We start from the raw sequence: 22,500 nt of genomic DNA on the forward strand, positions 1-22,500 counted from the left end.
ATATATAGTACGTTGGCCAGGGTACCACCACCCGTTGATATACCACCGTTAGAGAGTTATGGGGTCCTTTGACTGGTCATACAGTACTACACTGGATCCTTCTCTCTGGTTACGGCTCACTTTCATTTTTGCCTACACATACACCGAATAGGCGGGCTTATTTTTTACAGATTCTCCTCTGTCCTCATAAACATGGAAACACCTGAGACTGCCAAACAATTCTTCTTCACCAAAGGTGTTAACTACTGCACTGTAATTGTTCAGTGGCCAACCTAACCTTTAGAATAGAATTTCACCCTACAAACAAGCACTAGAAAATCTACCTCCACACCAACACCCGACCTTACCTTTGGATTCAGATCCGACCCCTGCTGCATGAGCGTGCCAATGGTGAACCAAAAGCTGTTGGATAGAGAGAACTGATTCTCCACGACGTCGTTCTCCTGCGCGCAGGGATGCGGGTTGTGCCACTCGTAGGGCGAGAACCTGGCTACTATGAACATCGTGATGGATACCAGGACGTAGGCGGCTAGGACGTAGAGCCAGATCTCTATGGCTAAGGGATTCATGAAGGAGAATAGCCTAGTCTGTTGGCTGGTTGGGACCTGTAGGGAGAAAAGAAGTTTTTGAGTATTCGATTTGGTTCTTATAGCCTCGTTTGTTGGCTGGTTGGGACCTGTAGGGGGAAAAGAAGTTTTTGAGTATTCCATTTTGTTCTTATAGCGTTTCGATAGGTAAAAGTCTGGGTTTTGGGTGTATGTTGTGCTCTATTTTAAACGTTATGAAGGGTTTTGCCTATGTACTATCTTAAAGGTTATGATTAGTGTTGCTTATGAATTGTTTAAAGGTTATGAAATGTTTGCTTATGTACTATTTTAAAGGTTATGAAGAGTTTTACCTATGTACTATTTTGAAGGTTATTAAGAGTTTTGGAGGGACTAGTTTCTTGATTTGATTAAAAAGTTGCTTCATGATTTTCTGTACTCTGGATATATCAAACAACTATTGGAAAGCTCTGGCGATATCTGGCATCTGCACCACGATATGTGTGAAACTTCCTTGTAATTGAAATAGAGTAATTTTAAGTAACAAAACCATTCTATGGAAAATTCTAATTAGAAAACAATAAAAAGCTTTCTAGTCTATTACACTGTAATAGTTCAGTGGCCTCTTTCCTCTTGGTAAGGGTAGAAGAGACTCTCTAGGTATTGTAAGCAGCGGTCCTAGAAGGACAATCCAAAATCAAGCCATTGATCTCTAGTTTTGGGTAGTGCCATAGCCTTTGTACCATGGTCTTCCACTGTCTTGGGTTAGAGATCTCTTGCTTGAGGGTACACTCGAGCACACTATTCTATCTTATTTCTCTTCCTCTCGCTTCCTCTCGTTATTTTTAAGTGTTTATCCTCTTGTAATTTTCAAGTTTTTATATATAGTTTATGATTTTGTTATTGTTTTTAAATTTCTCGTATTTCCCTTCCTCACTGGGCTATTTTCCCTTTAGAAGCCCCTGGGCTAATACCATCCCGCTTTTCCAACTAAGGTTGCAGATCAGCAAGTAATAATAATAATAATAATAATAATAATAATAATAATAATAATAATAATAATAACAAAGCGATTAAAAATCTTTGTAATATCCCCTTAGTTTCTTTATGAATCTAATTTTTACCTGTATCTGCGACTTTAACCATCCTGTATTTCGGTCTGTAATATCTTTCGTAAAGTTTTCCATAGGACCCTGAAGAAGTATACGTAATATATATATATATATATATATATATATATATATATATATATATAAATATATATATAGTATATATATACATATATATAAAGTATATATATATATAAATATGTATATGTATGTATATATATATATATATAAATATACATACATATACTTACATATATATATATATATATATACATAGGACATACATATATATATATATATATGTATATATATATATATATATATATATATATATGTATATATATACATACATACATTCATATATATACATACATACATACATACGTACACATACATACACATATATAAATATATATACACACACAATTGTCAAAGTATATAAGAAACAATTAAAAATGAATCCACACATTTATACAAGATTAAAAATACAAAAAGTCTCTTGCCGAAATGCCTTACCTTGAACAATATACTGATCCCAACATTCATAAAAGGTTTAGTGAAATCAATGACATTCTCTCGGGCGTAGTTGATAGTCATCGAACCAATGGCCAGATCGGCTTTCTGCAAAATGGAATTAAGAGAATTAAAAGAATTGCATTAGATTGTATGCTCACACACGCACGCTCATATATGCATCTTTAAACACAAAGGGTCTCTCTCTCTCCCTCTCTCTCTCTCTCTCTCTCTCTCTCTCTCTCTCTCTCTCTCTCTGGGAAATGATCTAGTTGACTCAGTTCAAGGAACCAAGAACCATAATATATTGCTAAGACGTAAATCAAAACACACACACAAATATATACTGTGTATATATATATATATATATATATATATATATATATATATATATGCGTAAATATATATACATACATAAATATATGTGGATATATAATATATAATACATATACATACATGTGTATAATATATATACATACATAAATATATGAGTATATATTATATATACATATGTGTGTATAATATATATATATACAGTATATATATATATATATATATATATATATATATATATATATATATATATATATATATATATATATATATGTTTTTATTTACTTACCCATTCAAAATAGCTCTCCACTCATATGATCTACTCTAAGATAAGACATTCATTAACCCCTACAGAAATTCACTTCTATAAAGGAGAATCGGCTAAATAATATTCTCCTATATTCCATCATTTGTTGCTAGTTTATTCATTAACCACAACAGCACTTCACTTCTAAAGGAGGATCGGCTAAACAATTCTTTCATGCATTCCGTCTTTTGTTCCCAGGGGCTGTTTGGAGACCCTGCTACCTTTCTTTCTTTCTTTTCACAAGTACCCGCAACATTTCCTTACTTAGGCCATGTATGGTGTAATCCCTCCCTTTATTTCACAATTTATAGTTTGAGGGTTTCATTTACTTTTATGAACAGACTCTTTTTACTCTTACCAACTTTTACTTTCAACTTTCTTTAGATTTTATTTAGTCTTATGCATACTTATATTTACTTATTTCTTGACCTTTTGTTCGACCTTGACCTTGACATGTATTAATTGGCGCGGATTTTCATACATTTGAATATGAATCAAGTTTGAAGTCTCTGTGACAACAATGTCCAAACTTATGGCTGATTACGTGAACTGGATATTTTGATTGACTGAGACCCTGACCTTTCAAAATTTAATCAATTCCAGCTTCTTACACAAGTTAATCCCTACAAGTTTCATTACTCTACGATTAAAATTGTGGCCAGAAAGCTGTTCACAAACACACATACACACACAAACAGGGGGTAAAATATAACTTCCTTCCAACTTCGTTGGCGGATGTAACAAAATATATGTTGGCACAATAGCAATTCAAATTTAATTAATTATAATGAATTTAATACAAAAGGAAAATTGATATTTGGAGAATAACCATCCAAATTTGATTAACTTTAATGACCAATATTAAAGAAAAAATTAAATTTGGACAATAGCAATTCAAATTTAATTAATTTTAATGACTAATATAAAAGAAAAAATTATAATTGGACAATAGAAATCCAAATGAACTATAATGACGTTAATATCAAAGAAAAAATTATATTTGAGCTATAGCAATTCAAATTTAATTAACTATAATGACTTTAATATAAAAGAAAAAAATTATATTTGGACAATAGCAATCCAAACTTAATTGACTATGATGACTCATATAAAAGAAAAAAAAAATATATTTGGACAATAACCATCCAAATTTGATTAACTACAATGACTTTAATATAAAAGAAATATTTATATTTGGACCATAGAAATTCAAATTTAATTAACAACAATGACTTCAATATTAAAGAAAAAATATATTTGTACAATAACAATAAATAAAATTACAATACTTTAAAAAAACATTTGCAAGCATTCATGCTATCAGCTACAGATGCTTGAAAATTCTAATGCAGAAATTCTAATACAAAGTTAGTAACACTATGACCTATATCATATTGCATTAGCGAATTCTACATATCATTATACCGAACACATTGGCATTCCCATAATTAGTAAGTCTCATACTGTCGAAAGCCATTAGTGATATCTGATGAAATGGTCTGGAAAAATATTATCAGCACTTACCTGTTCAGATACGAATGGTCCCGTGAATACTATTTTTACGACTACTATTATGCGAGAAAATCACTATTACTAATAATATTTCTCTGCCAAAACAGATGAATAGTGATGGGGGGGGGGGGGGGGTAATGGAAAATATTTCAGGATATACATATTCAGATACGAATGATACTGCGAATACTATTTTTACGACTACTATTATGCGATATAATTACTATTACTAATGATATTTCTCTGCCAAAACAGATGATTAGTGATGGGAGGGGGGTTAATGGAAAATATTTCAGGACATGCCTGTTTAGATACGAATGATACTGCGAATACTATTTTTACGACTACTATTATGCGATATAATTACTATTACTAATGATATTTCTCTGCCAAAACAGATGATTAGTGATGGGAGGGGGGGTTAATGGTAAATATTTCAGGACATGCCTGTTTAGATACGAATGATACTGCGAATACTATTTTTACGACTACTATTATGCGAGAAAATCACTATTACTAATAATATTTCTGTCAAAACAGATGCTTAGTAATAAGGGGGTTAATGGAAAATATTTCGGCGCTTACCTGTTCAGATAAGAATGGTACTGCGAATACTATTTTTTACGACTACTATTATGCGATAAAATTAATATTACTAATGATATTTCTCTCTCAAAATAGATGATTAGTGATGGGGGGGGGGGTAATGGAAAATATTTCAGGGATGTACATATTCAGATACGAATGATACTGCGAATACTATTTTTTACGACTACTATTATGCGAGAAAATCACTATTACTAATGATATTTCTCTGCCAAAACAGACGATTAGTAATGGGGGGGGGGGGTAGGTTAATGGAAAATATTTCAGGACATACCTGTTTAGATACGAATGATACTGCGAATAATATTTCTACGACTACTATTATGCGAGAAAATCACTATTACTAATAATATTTCTGTCAAAACAGATGCTTAGTGATAGGGGTGTTAATGGAAAATATTTCGGCACTTACCTGTTCAGATACGAATGATAGTGCGAATACTATTTTTACGTCTATTATTATGCGTATAATTACTATTACTAATGATATTTCTCTGTCAAAATAGATGATTAGTGATGGGGGGGGTGGGTAATGGAAAATATTTCAGGATGTACAATTCAGATACGAATGATACTGCGAATACTATTTTTACGACTATTATTATGCGATATAATTACTATTACTGATAATATTTCTCTGCCAAAACAGATGATTAGTGATGGGGGGGGGTAATGGAAAATATTTCAGGATGTACAATTCAGATACGAATGATACTGCGAATACTATTTTTACGACTACTATTATGCGATATAATTACTATTACTGATAATATTTCTCTGCCAAAACAGATGATTAGTGATGGGGGGGGGGGGGGTTAATGGAAAATATTTCAGGATGGACATATCCAGATACGAATGATACTGCGAATACTATTTTTTACGACTACTATTATGTGATATAATTACTATTACTAATATTTTTTTGCCAAAACAGATGATTAGTGATGGGGGGGGGGGGTAATGGAAAATATTTCGGCACTTACCTGTTCAGATACGAATGATAGTGCGAATAATATTTTTACGTCTACTATTATGCGATACAATTACTATTACTAATGATATTTATGCCAAAACAGATGAATAGTGATGGGGGGGGGGGTTAATGGAAAGTATTTCAGAACGTATCTGTTCAGATACGAATGATACTTCGAATACTATTTTTACCATTACTATTACGTGCTATAATTACCATAGTACCCCCCCGTACTATTGTTTTCAACAGAAGACTTGAATAGTGATAGAGGAAGGGGCGGGGGGGGGGGTGGTTTAATGATGTATCAATTTTTTTTAATCCATTACATACCTTTGCATTAACTCTGGAATTACTATTTCAAACAGTTTATTTAATATAAAGAAATATTATGTACTGTGTATTAGTCATATTAATTGTATACAAACAGCAACTAATCACAATAAATAATTATTAGTATTATATGCCAATATAGGAACTGTATTCATCACCCTTTATATACCTATATATTACATCAAGAATCACTCTTTCAAACCCCATTTTAATACAAAAGATCAAAATATTAATCCTATATTGTATATCTATATTAATTTAATACAAAATAAATAATTACACTAAACAACCATTAACATCAAATATTCAACTCAACCATTTATTCACTTATTATATAACTATACTCTAACTCTTGAATTAATAATTTAAACTACCTTTTTGAAATATAAAAAAGATTATTTCTAAAATTCTCTATACTTAGGCCACCTCAAACCTTTATTTACCTCTCATTATATACCTATATATTAACCCAAAAATGACCATTTCAAACAATCTTATTAATAAAAAAAAAATAACATCAATCCTATATTATATATCTATATTGATTTCATAAAACAGCAAATAATTACATTAAGTAACTATTAACATCATATGCCTAACTCAAACCTTTATTTATCATTCATTACATGTCTATATTTCAATTCAAGATTTACCAATTCAAACTTCTTTTGAAAGCAAAATGGAAAATAAATAATTTCATAAGACAAACTAATTACACTATGTAACTATTAACATCATAAGCCAAACTCAAACCTTTATTCATCATTCATTACGTCTATATTCTAACTCAAAAATTACCAATTCAAGTCCATGAATGCAATATGAAAAATTAGTAATTTCAAAAAAAGACTAAAATAATTACACTAAGTAACTATAAACATCATATGCCTAACTCAAACCTTTATTCATCATTCATTAAATGTCTATACTTTAACTCAAGAATCGCAAATTCAAGTTCCCTTTTTACTGCAAAGGGAAAATTATTGATTTTATAAAAAGACCAAATAATTACAAGTACAGAAACTATTAACATCATATGCCTAACTCAAACCCGTATTCATCATTTATTATATGTCTATAATAACTCAAAATTTACCAATTCAAATTCCTTTTTTAATGCAAAATGGTAATTATTAATTTCATACAAAGACCAATAATTTACACTAAGTAATTATTAACATCATATGCCTAACTCAAAACTTTATTCATTATTCATTACATGTCTATACTTTAACTCAAGAATTAACAATTCAAATTCCCTTTTGAAAGCAAAATGGAAAATTGTCAATTTCATAAAAAGACACTAACTAACTATTAACACCAAATGCCTAATTCAAACATTTAGTCATCATTCACTACAAGTCTATACTTTAACTAAAGATCTGCCAATTCAAACCCCCTTTGAAAACAAAATGGAAAATTATTAATTTCATAAACAGAGAAATTAATCATACTAAGTATATAACTATCAACATCATATGACTAACTCAAACCTTTATTCATCATTCATTACATGTCTATACTTTAACTCAATTACCAATTCAAAACCCCTTTTTATTGCAAAATGGAAAATTATCAATTTCATAAAAAGACCAATTAATTACACTAACTAACTATTAACACCAAATGCCTAATTAAAACCTTTAGTCATCATTCATCAATTCTCTATAACTCAAAAATTACCAATTCAAACCCTTTTTTAATGCAAAATAGAAAATCATTTTCATAAAATGACAAATCAATTACACCTAGTAACTATTAACACCAAATGCCTAACTCAAACTTTTATTCATATCTAAACCTTTTAAACCTTCCTTCCTCTGCATCATATTTCAACCCGGCCGAGCACGGAAGACCCCCGGACACTCACGGTTCAGTGAGCTGATGGAAGTGGTCCGTGGGCCATCACCCCAAAAATCCCTAACCCTGGGTTAAAGGCTGGTTAATGACCATTAAATCTCTTTATCACCAGCTACTGACCCAACAAGCCTGCCTTGGGCTGGTAGGTCTTACTCAAAGGCTGATTTTTTTTTTCTTCTACGTATGATAAATTTATTCATTGTTTTAGTTTGGTGAATAACTGTGTATAGTTTAGTCTTGTAATGAATAACTGAAATACATTAAGATGTTGATAAGTTCCTCTCTCTCTCTCTCTCTCTCTCTCTCTCTCTCTCTCTCTCTCTCTCAAGCTGCTTTCTTCAGTGCTTAAGAGTCAAAATGTAAAATACCACGCGTACAGACATGCACAAAAGCACGCATATACATACATACACATATATATGCATATACAATATATGTATATATGTATATATATGTATATATACTATGTATTATATTAAATATACTGTATGTATGCATGTGTGAGTATATGTGTAATATATATATGGATATAAATATATATATATATATATATATATTTATATATATAAATATATATATATATATATATATATATATATGTATATATATATATATATATATATATAATGTGTGTGCCTGCGTATGAGAGAGAGAGAGAGAGAGAGAGAGAGAGAGAGAGAGAGAATTAAAAAAAAAAGATCTCCTGGCAGCAAATTGACTTTTTCAAAACCTCCCAAAATTATAGCATAAAATGATATCAGAGTTCATTAAGCATATTAAATATATAATTTTAATAATGATTGCAGAGAAGGCGAAAATTGCAAATCTAATCATCTTGTCAAAACCTAATGACTAATAGTTAGGATCAACAACGCGAGATGAACTTTTTTTCCTTTTGCACGAACTCTGTTTTTTTATAACATGCGAGGAGGAAGGTCGAATATTGTTAATAAATCCTTTTTCGATTAAGTTCATCTGCTTATACAGTTACATATATTGTCATAAACATATGCGTGAGTGTATGCGTTTATCCATATAGGTACACATATATATAATGCATACATACATACATAGGTGCCGGTTTAGTATATGACCTACCTTTTTTTTATTCTGGTCTAGTATGTGGCCTACCTGGCTTGTTAGGTTAGGTTAAGTTAGGTTAGGTTAGTTTAGGTTAGGTTATGCCACATACTAAAACAGGTAGGATTTCGTAGGCCATATTCGAAAGGTACACCACATACTAAACCGGCACCCATACACACACACACACACACACATATATATATATATATGCATACAGTATATATATATATATATATATATACACATATATATATAACAATATATATACACATATAACAATATATATATACAATATATATATATATATATATATAAATATATGTATACATACATATATATATATATATATATATACAAACTAGTAAAGATATCATGCAAACATATCAATTAAATCACGAATTATCTTGATATGCATCAGCGACATCAGATAGGACAATCCATAAAAAGAATCCATTAAAAAAAGAAAGTTCCATGCATATAAGAGAACGCACGCGAATAAGATTGAGCATGCAATCATGCAAAAAAAAAAAAAAAGGTCTTTAACGAAAACTAAAGAACACCTACATCGAAGAAAAGATAAAAAAACGAACGAAAACGAACGCAAAGAAAACGGAGATCTCAAAGAGCAACACGTGTGACTCACGTTATCCTGCAACTCCCGCACCATTCCGTTCCACTCTCCCGTGTCCGGGTTTTGAATCCCGTAGGTCTTGGACGGGGATAAGCGGATCTGGTACTGGAAGCCGATCATGTTAGCTATGTGCTTCAACATGTCGACGCAGAACCCTTTGTATCGGGCGTTGCCAGTCAGATTGCTCTGGTCTGTTCGTAGCATGACGTAGGGGGTTTCCTAAACAGAAGAGGAAATTTCAATATTATTATAGTTGGGGGAGCTGGTGCGGGTTAGCGATAGTAAGAAACAAATAGTTGAGGTGTTCTGGCTGGAGGCGAGGCTGCTCTTCACCACTGCTGCTTGCTATGGAGGGGAAATAAGATATATTTCTTTTATTTGATGTATTTATAAGAGAATTACCACAGAATCTGATATACTTCACTGAGATTTAGAAGTAACGTGCAAATGTATTTATCTTGGAGGGGACATTCTGCTGATTTCTATGGAGGAAAAATAGGATATATTTCTTTTATTCGATGTATTTATAAGAGAATTACCACAGAATCTGATCTACTTCACTGAGATTTAGAAGTAACGTGCAAATGTATTTATCTTGGAGGGGACATTCTGCTGATTTCTATGGAGGAAAAATAGGATATATTTCTTTTATTCGATGTATTTATAAGAGAATTACCACAGAATCTGATCTACTTCACTGAGATTGAGTCGCGTGCAAAAACGTATTTATCTTGGAGGGGACGTTCTGCTGATTTCTATGGGGAAAAAATAAGATGTATTTCTTTTATTTGATGTATTTATAATAGATTTACCACAGAATCCGATATACTTCACTGAAATTGAGAAGTAGCGTGGAAATGTATTTATCTTGGAGGGGACGTTCTGCTGGTTTCTATAGGGGAAAATGGGATGATTTATTTTTATTTGATGTATTTATAAGAGAATTACCACAGAGTCTGATCTACTTCACTGAGATTTAGAAGTAACGTGCAAATGTATTTATCTTGGTGGGGCGTTCTGAAAAATTCTGAGAAAAGATCTGACAGTGATTTTAGCCTTCTGGAAGAGTTGTAAACAAAATATTGCGTGGAATACTTTTTTTTTTCTTTCTCTTACCAGAAAAACAGATTAGAATGAGTTTTTTTTTTTAAACTCTGAATTTTATTTTTTCTTAATAACTAGTTTTACTGAAATAGGAAAACACACAGATTGAATCTATGTTCACCTTGAAAACTTTATATTAGAAGACTCACATTAGCAAGAAGATGCAGAGAGAGAGAGAGAGAGAGAGAGAGAGAGAGAGAGGGGGGGGGGGTGCGGAGCTAGAAGAACAGCAAGAAAATAGTAATATAACATGAAAAATTACAGAGTAACTGATGTATCAGTAGGACAATACTGCCATGGATTCGAGTTATCCAAGTAACAAAATCTTTTTAGGAGTTATAAAATCCGACGAAAAATATTAAACTGTCTCATACCAACACTATAAACTTAACAGATGTCTCGGTCAGAAACTATAAACTTTACAAATGGCTCAGTCAGAAACTATAAACTTTAAACACAAAAGATTACATACAAGAATAGGGGATCATCTCACAAGTCGTATACACTGAAAAAGTAAAGATATAATTAACTGTCAATTACAGACCACCCTGACTAATCAAAAAAGTGTATGATAAATTACATTATTAATAAATTACAATTAATAACACTCGCACACAAAAAGTGACTGCGTAGCAGCAACACAATAATAAATAAAACTAGAAATTCAAGGTTTAAAGGTCGCTCATGAAGGGCAGAGGCAAGGGTCAGTGATATTGCCCTTCCAAACAGGACAGTAACCTAGAGACAGACCATATATACACGTAATCTGCGCCCAAGCCCCCTTTCCACCCAAATTAGGAACCAGAAGGGCCAGGCAATGGCTGCTGATGATTCAGCAGATAGATCTCTAGGATCTCCCGACCCCCCCCCTTAGCTCACAAGGATGGTGAGGTTGCAGCGACCAAAGGAAATAATGAGATACACGTAATCTGTCCCCCAAGCCCCCTCTCCACTCAAGTTAGGACCAAGAAATGCCAGGCAATGGCTGCTGATGACTCAGCAGATAGACCTATAGGCTCTCCTTACCTCACAAGAATGGTGAGGTTGCAGCGACCAAAGGAACTAACGAGAATGAGCGGGACTCGAACCCCTGTCTCACCAGTCAGGGACTTTACCAGATGGGCCACTACAACACATGATTCTAGATATGAAAATTTATAGGTAATTATGTTTTATAAAGACAAAAAGTCAGTTAGACGGTGACAGACGGACATATTCCGTCTTTGAGGAAAAGATCAGGTTGAATCAAAAGAACACCTTTTAATCTTCATTTTGATAAAAACAGTGTGATTTGGAGACGAAAAATATTTCAAAAAATATTTTAAAAAACGAAAGATCATTCCAAATAAATGTTTCAGTAAAATAAAAGTGAAAGTAAACATTCACATAATAAAAACGTTTAAGTAAAAAAAATCTGTTAGAGCAAGATGAACATTTAATTAGATAAATGTTAAGTGAAAAACGATTGAGTCAAATAAACGTTTAAATTAAATAAACTCTTCAATTCTACTTAAAAATAGGAATTCGACATTTGTATGTTTTTCCAGGACTTTACAGAAAAATATTTTTAACACCAATATATTCCATATATATCTCCTCATTAAAACAAGAAAATTGCCATGAATATATAAATATATATAAATATATATGAACATATAAATATATATAATTGATATAATAGTAATGGATGGAGGTAGTTATCAATTATAATTAAGAAGAATTTTGATGATTCTAATCCACATCACAACATCTGACTTATTCAAATTCACTTGTTTATCAAAATATTTTGAAGACAGATTTACTTTTCCTGGTGGTATAAACTTCTGTAAAGAGAGAGAGAGAGAGAGAGAGAGAGAGAGAGAGAGAGAGAGAGAGAGAGATCAAATTGATTAGTGAGAAATCAAATTGAAGAGAGAGAAAATCCATTTGAGGAGAGAAATCAAATTGAAAAGATAAAAATCCAACTGAGGAAGAGAGAGAGAGAGAGAGAGAGAGAGAGAGAGAGAGAGAGATCCATCTGAGAAGAGAAATCAAATTGAAAAGAAAAAAAAAACAGAGAGAGAGAGAGAGAGAGAGAGAGAGAGATCAAATTGAAAATAGAAAATATCCAACTGAGAAGAGAGAGAGAGAGCGAGAGAGAGAGAGAGAGAGAGAGAGAGAGAGAGAGAGAGAGAGAGATAAATCCAACTGAATGGAATCACAGACATGTATGCCGTATCATTGTGATATCTATGAAAAGACGAGTCAAAATTCTAAGTCGCTTTCAAGGTCGCAGAATGCTTTGAAAGAGTCTCTACAGATAACAGAGTACAACATATCGGTCAAAAGAGGAGAAAAAACATTGAAAGACTGACAACTTTCAGTCGATCAGAGAATGAGTCAGTGAACAGTTGAGATTTTCAGAAAATAGATGGGAGAGTTTCTCCTGGATATTATTATTATTATTATTATTATTATTATTATTATTATTATTATTATTATTATTATTATTATTATTATCTCCAATATTATTATTATTATTATTATTATTATTATTTTGATTATTATTATTATTATTATTATTATGATTATTATTATTATTATGATTTTTATGATTATTATTATTATTATTATTATTATTATTACTAGCTAAGCCACAACCCTAGTTGGAAAAGCAACATGCTCTAAGCCCAAGGGCTCCAACAGGGAAAATTAGCCCCGGGAGGAAAGGAAATAAACAACGATATAAGTAGTAATGAAAAAACAAAATAAAATATTTTAAAAACATTGAAACAAATATTTCATATATAAACTATAAAAAGACTCATGTCAGCCTGGTCAACATAAAAACATTTGCTCCAACTTTGAACTTTTGAAGTTTTACTGATTCAACTACCCGATTAGGAAGATCATTCCACAACTTAGTAACAGCTGGAATAAAACTTCTAGAATACTGTGAAATATTGAGCCTCATGATGGAGAAGGCCTGGCTATTAGAATTAACTGCCTGCCTAGTATTACGAACAGGGTGGAACTGTCCGGGAAGATCTGAATGTAAAGGATGGTCAGAATTATAAAAAAGATCTTATGCAACATGCATAATGAACTAATTGAAAGACGGTGCCAGAGATTAATATTAAGATCAGGAATAAGAAATTTAATAGACCGTAAGTTCCTGTTCAACAAATTAATATGATATATGAGGTAAATCCTTCGAATTTATATATCAACATATCGTCATAAATTGTAATGTGGGACATATCCAGTGCTTCCTTCTAGAACATGGATGTAAAATAAAAAAAACGGAGAATTGAATAAAAAAGAATATAAAAATGTCACCTTTCTTCTAGAGAATGCTAAGCTGTGTAGCAGGGATGGAATAAAAAATACATATAAATAAATGAATAAATAGATCAATAAATAGATAAATAGATCAATAAATAGATAAATAGATCAATAAATAGATTAACAAATCAATAAATAGATAAATAGATCAATAAATGGATATATAGATCAATAAATAGATAAATAGATCAATAAATAGATATATAGATAAATAAATAGATTAATAGATCAATAAATAGATAAATAGATCAATAAATAGATATATAGATCAATAAATAGATCAATGAATAAATAAAGACAAAAACTCGGACTCAAAACTTAGTAAACATCATCACACAGAGGCTATTACTGGGCCCAAATTTCAGGATCATTTGTTATATGGCCACCAACGAAGTCAACGCTGAAGAGTATTGGGATTAAGATGATTTGTCAGTTAAAGTATAGCAACTGATACTGGATTATGTATTTATCATAAATGAACGTTTTACCTGACTTTTATTATTATTATTTTTATTATTATTATTATTATTATTATTATTATTATGACATATGTATTTTCACATAAGTATGTAATTATAAATATAAATATTATATATATAAATATACATATATATATATATATACATATATATACACATATATATATATACACACACTATATATATATACATATACTGTATATATATATATATATATATACATATACTGTATATATATATATATATATACATATACTGTATATATATATATATATATATTTACACATATATATACATATATATTTATATACATATATATATATATATATATATATATACACACATATATATATAGATATATATACATTTATATATTTATATATATATTTATATATACATATATATAATTATATATATACATATATATATATATATATATATTTATATATATATATATATATATATATATAAATCAAGTCTTAACCTTTGTCCAATTTCAACAGCCCACGAAGGTTGAACGCAAGGTATGAAAGTCTCTCCAATTCAAAGTCGAATGATTTCCCAGCTCAGATACAGAATGACGTCAAAGTATTAAAACGAGAAACATTACTTTACTCGCGATCCGCCGATGAGTGGAAAATTTATTCATCGGCGTTTTGACTGATTCGCTGGGATTTCGGGTCGTAGTTTGAGTAATGGATCTAATGGAGTTTGTTTTGTTTGTTTGATTTTAAGTTTTTTTTTAGGAAAATAGGTGAGAGTTTAGATTGTTCTCTTTTTTATAAATATTGTTGATTCTGGTGTTGTGATGGTATTCGTAATGGATTTTGTGTAGATATAACGTTGTTGTTTATGTATGCATGTATTAAGCTATGTAGGAACGAGATTATATTTATATATAAGCACCCATATAAACACACACACATATATATGTATATATATATATATATATATATATGTATATACACACACGTGTGTATGTATAAATATAAATAGACATATATATATTATATATAATATACATAGTGTAATATATATGCATATACTTGTGTTTTTGTATATATATATATATATATATATACATATATATATATGTATATATATAATATATATATACATATATGTATGTGAATATATATGTATATATATGTGTATATATATAATATATATATGTACATATATGTACATATATATATATATATATATATATATATTACTGTATATATATATATATATATATATAAACTGTATTTATGTGTGTAAGTCTACATATATACTTGTATATATACAAATATAGAATCTCTATTCCCATGCTTAACCTCCCTCCTCCCTTCACTTTCACATTTTCACATAATTCAGATAATGATCACAAACACAACAAAAGAAAAACAAATAGAAGTCGACCGACAACCCCATCTAGGTGTTGCAGAGAGAACTACAGCGTAATCCCAGAGTTAACTGATGCATGTTGCCATTTGAACTCGATTGTAAACTTCAATTTAGGTTGATATATACGTACAAACTCAAAGGTAACCCTATTACTGAGCTCCGGGGATAGAGCTGGAGTAGAAAGCTATTTGTGTATCTCAAGGGAGCTTAATACGCGGGTTCTCTATATGTTTATCTTACTTACAAAGCATATGGGGAGGAGAGCTACATTATGGTAATTCTAATCTTTCTACCTTTACTTATTCAAATTCTTAAAAAAGCGATCAACTGGTTCTCTATACGCGCTACAGTCAGACCGGAATTTCGTTGAACATAAGAGTAGATTCTGTATTTTGCCACTTTATGTCAAATTTATTCATTAAATCACACTTGAAGGCGAGGAGAAATTTTAGGATAAATCTAGAAAATTTTCACAATATCAAGCGAGATTTAATGAATGAAAATAGCGAAATGTTGTCAATTTCATTATATAAATCTCACTCAAAAGCGTGAAATCATCTTGTGACAAATCTAAAGCAATTTCATACGAGATTTAATGATAGAAAAAGGCGACATGTGGCAACATTGGAACTCTACACGATGTACAAATTGTATGACATATCTGCAGCATTATCCAAATTTAAAGCGATTATTTAATGAATGAAAAGGGCGACATGTGGCACCACTGCAAATCTACACGATGGGCAAATTGTATTATAAATCTACAGCATTATCCAAATTTCAAGGGAATATCTAATGAATGAAAAAGGCGAAAAGTGGCCCCACTGGAAATCTACACCATGTTTAAATTGTATGACAAAACTACAGCATTTTCCCTGTTACAACGAGATTTAATGAATGAAAAAGGCGAAAAGTGGCAATGTTTGAAATCTACAGTACACTATGTTCAAATTGTATGCCAATTCTACAGCATTTTCCCAATTACAGCGAGAATTAACGAATGAAAAAGGCGAAAAGTGGCATGACTGGAAATCTACACCATGTTCAAATTGTATGACAAATCTACAGCATTTTCCCAATTACAGTGAGATTTAATGAATGAAAAGGGCGAAATGTGGCACCACTGGAAATCTACACCATGTTCAAATTGTATGCCAAATCTACAGCATTTTCCAAATTACAGCGAGATTTAACGAATGTAAAAGGCGAAATGTGGCAACGCTGCCACACCACGCGCATTTATCTCTTTTACTGTACCCCCGACATGAGCTGTTTCACAATGCCGTTCCATTCTCCCGTGATGGGATTCTTGGCGCCGTACACTCCCTCGGGAGACACTTCGATGATGTAGTCGAAGCCGGAGATGAGCGCGATCTCTTTCAGGAGGTCAACGCAGAAGCCGTAGAAACGGGAATTCCCCGTAAAGTTCTTACCGGGACGCATCATCATGAAGGGGTTATCCTGTTGAGAGGATATTTAGAGGATTGGGGTATCCTGTTGAATTTATATTTAGAGGATTGGGGTATCCTGTTTAGATATTTAGAGCATTGGGGTATTCTGCTGAACTGATATTTAGAGAGGATTGGGGTATCCTGTTGAGACGTTATTTAGAGAGGATTGGGGTATCCTGTTGAGAGGATATTTAGAGGATTGGGGTATCCTGTTGAGAGGATATTTAGAGGATTGGGGTATCCTGTTTAGATATTTAGAGGATTGGGGTATCCTGTTGAATTGATATTTGGAGAGGATTGGGGTATCCTGTTGAGACGTTATTTAGAGAGGATTGGGGTATCCTGTTGAGAGGATATTTAGAGGATTGGGGTATCCTGTTGAGAGGATATTTAGAGGATTGGGGTATCCTGATTAGATATTTAGAGGATTGGGGTATCCAGATTAGATGTTTAAAGAGGGGTATTCTGTCGAGATGATATTTAGAGAGGATTGCGGTATCCTGTTAAATTTATATTTAGAGAGGATTGGGGTATCCTGTTTAGATATTTAAAGAGGATTGGGGTATCCTGATTGGATATTTAAAGAGGATTGGGGTATCATGATTAGATATTTCAAGAGGGGTATCCTGTTGAGAGGATATTTAGAGGATTGGGGTATCCTGATTGGATATTTAAAGAGGATTGGGGTATCATGATTAGATATTTCAAGAGGGGTATCCTGTTGAGAGGATATTGAGAGGATTGGGGTATCCTGTTTAGATATTTAAAGAGGATTGGGGTATCCTGATTAGATATTCAAAGAGGACTGGGGTATCCTGTTGAGAGGATATTGAGAGGATTGGGGTATCCTGTTGAATTAATATTTGGAGAGGATTGGGGTATCCTGTTGAGAGGATATTTAGAGGATTGGGGTATCCTGTTTAGATATTTAAAGAGGGATATTCTGTCGAGATGATGTTTAGAGAGGATTGGGGTATCCTGTTGAATTGATATTTGGAGAGGATTGGGGTATCCTGTTGAGAAATTATTTAGAGGATTGGGGTATCCTGATTAGATATTCAAAGAGGACTGGGGTATCCTGTTGAATAGATATTTAGAGGATTGGGGTATCCTGTTTAGATATTTATAGAGGGTTGGGGTATCCTGATTAGATATTTAAAGATGATTGGGGTATTCTGTTTAGATATTTAAAGAGGGTTGGGGTATCCTGATTAGATATTTAAAGATGATTGGGGTATTCTGTTTAGATATTTAAAGAGGATTGGGGTATTCTGTTGAGAGAATATTTAAAGAGGATTGGGGTATTCTGTTTAGATATTTAAAGATTGGGGTATTCTGTTGAGAGAATATCTAAAGAGGATTGGGGTATTCTGTTAAACTTATATTTAGAGAGGATTGGGGTATCCTGTTTAGATATTTAAAAAGGATTGGGGTATTCTGTTAAATTCATATTTAGAGAGGATTGTGGTATCCTGTTCAGAAGTTCAGAGAGGATTAGGGTATCCTGTTGAGATGATATTTAGTGAGGATTGGGGTATCCTGTTGAATTGACACTAATGAGAGGATTGGGGTATCCTGTTTGGAGGTTCTGGTAAGATAGATAATTAGACATCCTGTTGAAAATAGTAACTATCTAAACTGGGTTATCCAGTTAAAATTGTGGTTAGAAAAGACGGGGTATCCTGTTAAAATCCTGATGAAATCCTGGTTGAAGAGAGTGGGTTATCCTGTTAGAAATAATTGCTTATGTTAAAATTATAGTTAGAAAAAGATTAAGTTATCCTGATGAAATGATATATATAGAAATACATTATTTTGGAGGAATCTATAAGATGTATAAAGAACGAATGTAGATTATACAACTGTACAATGAATTCTGGGTAGATATAATGATAGTTACGTATACCTTTCACTGATAATAATTTTATTATAATAATAATCATATTGAATTACTTTGCTTCGGCCATTTATCGAAGAAAAATAATTGAAATAATGAAATAATGTGTCGATTATGATGCACTATGCAATCATTAAAATACAATAGTAAAGGTTTAAAGCTCACTTATGCATGGCAGGGGCAAGGGACAGTGACATAGCCCTATCAAGCAGGACAATGCCCTAGAGAATGACCATATACACATATGATCAGCAACCAAGCCCCCTATCCATCCAAGGTAGGACCAAGGAGGGCCAGGCAATGGCTGCTGAGGACTCAGCAGATAGACCTATAGGCTCCCCCAAACAACCCATCCTTAGCTTACAAGGATGGTGAGGTTACAGCGTCCAAAGGAACTAACGAGTTTGAGCGGGACTCGAACCCCAGTCTGGCGTATACTAGTGAGGGACGTTACCACATCGACCACCACAACACAATATTTCTTATATGCTAAAAATGGTAAACAAATATAATTAACTCTGTAAAAATAAATTACACCATTAGATAAATTGCAGACAGAATCATAATTCCTTGGCTTAAAGTGTGCAATCTCTGGCAGAACTTTTTCCATCTTGTTAGCAAAGATAATTCTGACACTTCCTGCTTGAAAAATTCTTCGTCATTTCACAGAAAACGAAGTCTTTAGAAAATATATTTTCCTTTGTGGAAATTATTTTTATATTTGATTATAATTTGGTGGTAATTGATATCTTAAAGTTTTCCTGTAATAAAAGATTATTTTAGACGTTTGAAGAATTCTTGTTTTCAAGTAGACAATTTAGTATTAAATCAATCAAATTATTTTATATATAACTAATATGAAATCAAGAAATGCTTTATTCTTTTTCAAGATTATTAAATTGCATATTTTGAAGGGCAAACAATGCAAAAAAAAAATTAACGATAACTTACACAAAGTAAAGAAATGCTTAATTCTTATTCAAGATATTAAATTGCACATTTTGAAAGGGCAAACACTGCAAAAAATTAATTAAATTTTTTTTTTCAGAAAAGTAATTCACCTTTTTATCTATGACAGGAAATGAAAAACTTTGTCAAAGGACAAAAGAAATAGTTTTTTCTTTATTGTAAAAGCGAGATTTATTTTTTTATCTATAAAACGTATGTCATGTTTTTGTCTGCAAATGGAAAGGAATTGTTCATCGTCACTGAGAAAATCTTTCCTCGAAAATTAAAACAATATATTCTAGTACAATAAAAACTTTTATTCTTTGCTTTTTGTCAAGATATATTATGTTTGAACTATGAGTAATTAAAAAAACAATTTAAATAATATCTAAATCAATTTGCAGTCGTAATAACAAGACCAAAAAAAAAATACAAAGAATAAATATCTGGAAAAGTGATTTTGATATGAGTTATGATAGAAGAAAAATTAAAAAAGGTAGACAACCAAACATAGATATAAAGATCGGTATATGATCTTTCAAATGGGCTCCACAATGCACTAGAAGAGCTGGAAGACCAAAGCCTACATGGCTGAGGACTATGAAGCATGAAATAGATGATGAATGGAGAAGTAGTGATTTAAAAGCTCAAGATAGAGACGACTGGTGAAATCTAACTGAGGTCCTTTACGTCAATAGGCGTAGGAGATGATGAAGATGGTGAAGTGATAAATCTAACCGAGGCCCTTTGTGTCAATAGGCATAGGAGGAGATGATGATGACGATGATGATTATGATGAAGATATTGATAATCAGGTTATAATAAACAATAATTTTTCCCTGTGCCCCTTCATTCTTTCAATTGTTATTTATTCATTCAAACATTTCAAATCTACTTATTAAATTTTCTTTCCAGAAATAACAATGAATGAAACTATACTCTGATTTGATTTCAAAATTTAGGTACACCAATTCTGTTAAATCACACGACGAATGATTGGTTGATTCTCGCCTAACGAATGAATCAAAAGAAAATGAAATAATTGAATGAACAAACCACGGGCATAATCTTATCATCGAAATTAGAATCGGGGATGAGTCTAGCTAGATAAGATTTTGTATTTTCATTAAAACATTTCCCATTTGGTCCAGCTCTTGGGAAAATTATATTGAAGTAAAGACAAAGAACGCTGTGATAGATGTTAAATGATGCTATGATCTTGTAATTAATAACAATTGTTTAAAATATTTCAGGAGAATACCAAACACTAATTTTGTAATGGTTCTCAGATAAAGAATTAAAAATATTTCAGGAGAATATCAACCACTGATTTAGTAATGGTTCTCAGATAGAGAATTACAAATAATTCAGGTAAATATCAAACACAAATTTTATGATTCTCGGATAATGAATTACAATTTTTTTTTTTTTTTACAGGCGAATATCAAACACTTAACATTGTAATTAAGTCTGTAGTGTTTCTCAGTTTTAGAATACTTTTCTATCCATCTAAAGATATGAGGAACTTACCTTGGACAAAGTTTATAGTTTAAAAAAAGATGATTTCTATTCTTGGACAGATCAAGTAATGGTTCTCAGTTTAAAAAAAATAATTTCTATCCTCCGAGAGAAACTTCAGACTATCTGAGTAATGTGTCTTTAAGTTGAAAAAATAAATAACTTTTTGAGGAAAATAAGAACACTGAAAACACTGTGACTATGGTTCACAGTTTAAGAGAAAAGGCAATAGTAATGGTTCACGATTTAAAAGAAAAGGCAATTGTAATGGCTCACGGTTTAAATGAAAAGGCAATTGTAATGGCTCACGGTTTAAAAGAATAGGAAATTGTAATGGTTTAAGGTTTAAACGAAAAGGTAAACGTAATGGTTCACATTTTAAAAGAAAAGGTAATTATAATAGTTCACGATTTAAAAGAAAAGGCAATTGTAATGGTTCACGGTTTAAAAGAATATGCAATTGTAATGGTTCACGATTTAAAAGAAAAAGGCAATCATAATAGTTCACGATTTAAAAGAAAAGGCAATTGAAATGGTTCACGATTTAAAAGAAAGGGTAGTTGTAATGGTTCACGATTTAAAAGAAAG

The 22,500-nt window shown here is 31.5% G+C and overlaps 1 pseudogene; it reads right to left on the reverse strand.

The window, feature by feature from the left end:
• The window catches only part of LOC137636853 (glutamate receptor ionotropic, kainate 2-like), a 59,662-nt pseudogene that overhangs the window by 23,593 nt on the left and 13,569 nt on the right, over positions 1 to 22,500 (reverse strand).

The sequence above is a fragment of the Palaemon carinicauda genome, unplaced genomic scaffold (assembly GCF_036898095.1).
Source record: "Palaemon carinicauda isolate YSFRI2023 unplaced genomic scaffold, ASM3689809v2 scaffold411, whole genome shotgun sequence".
Lineage (NCBI taxonomy): Eukaryota > Metazoa > Arthropoda > Malacostraca > Decapoda > Palaemonidae > Palaemon > Palaemon carinicauda.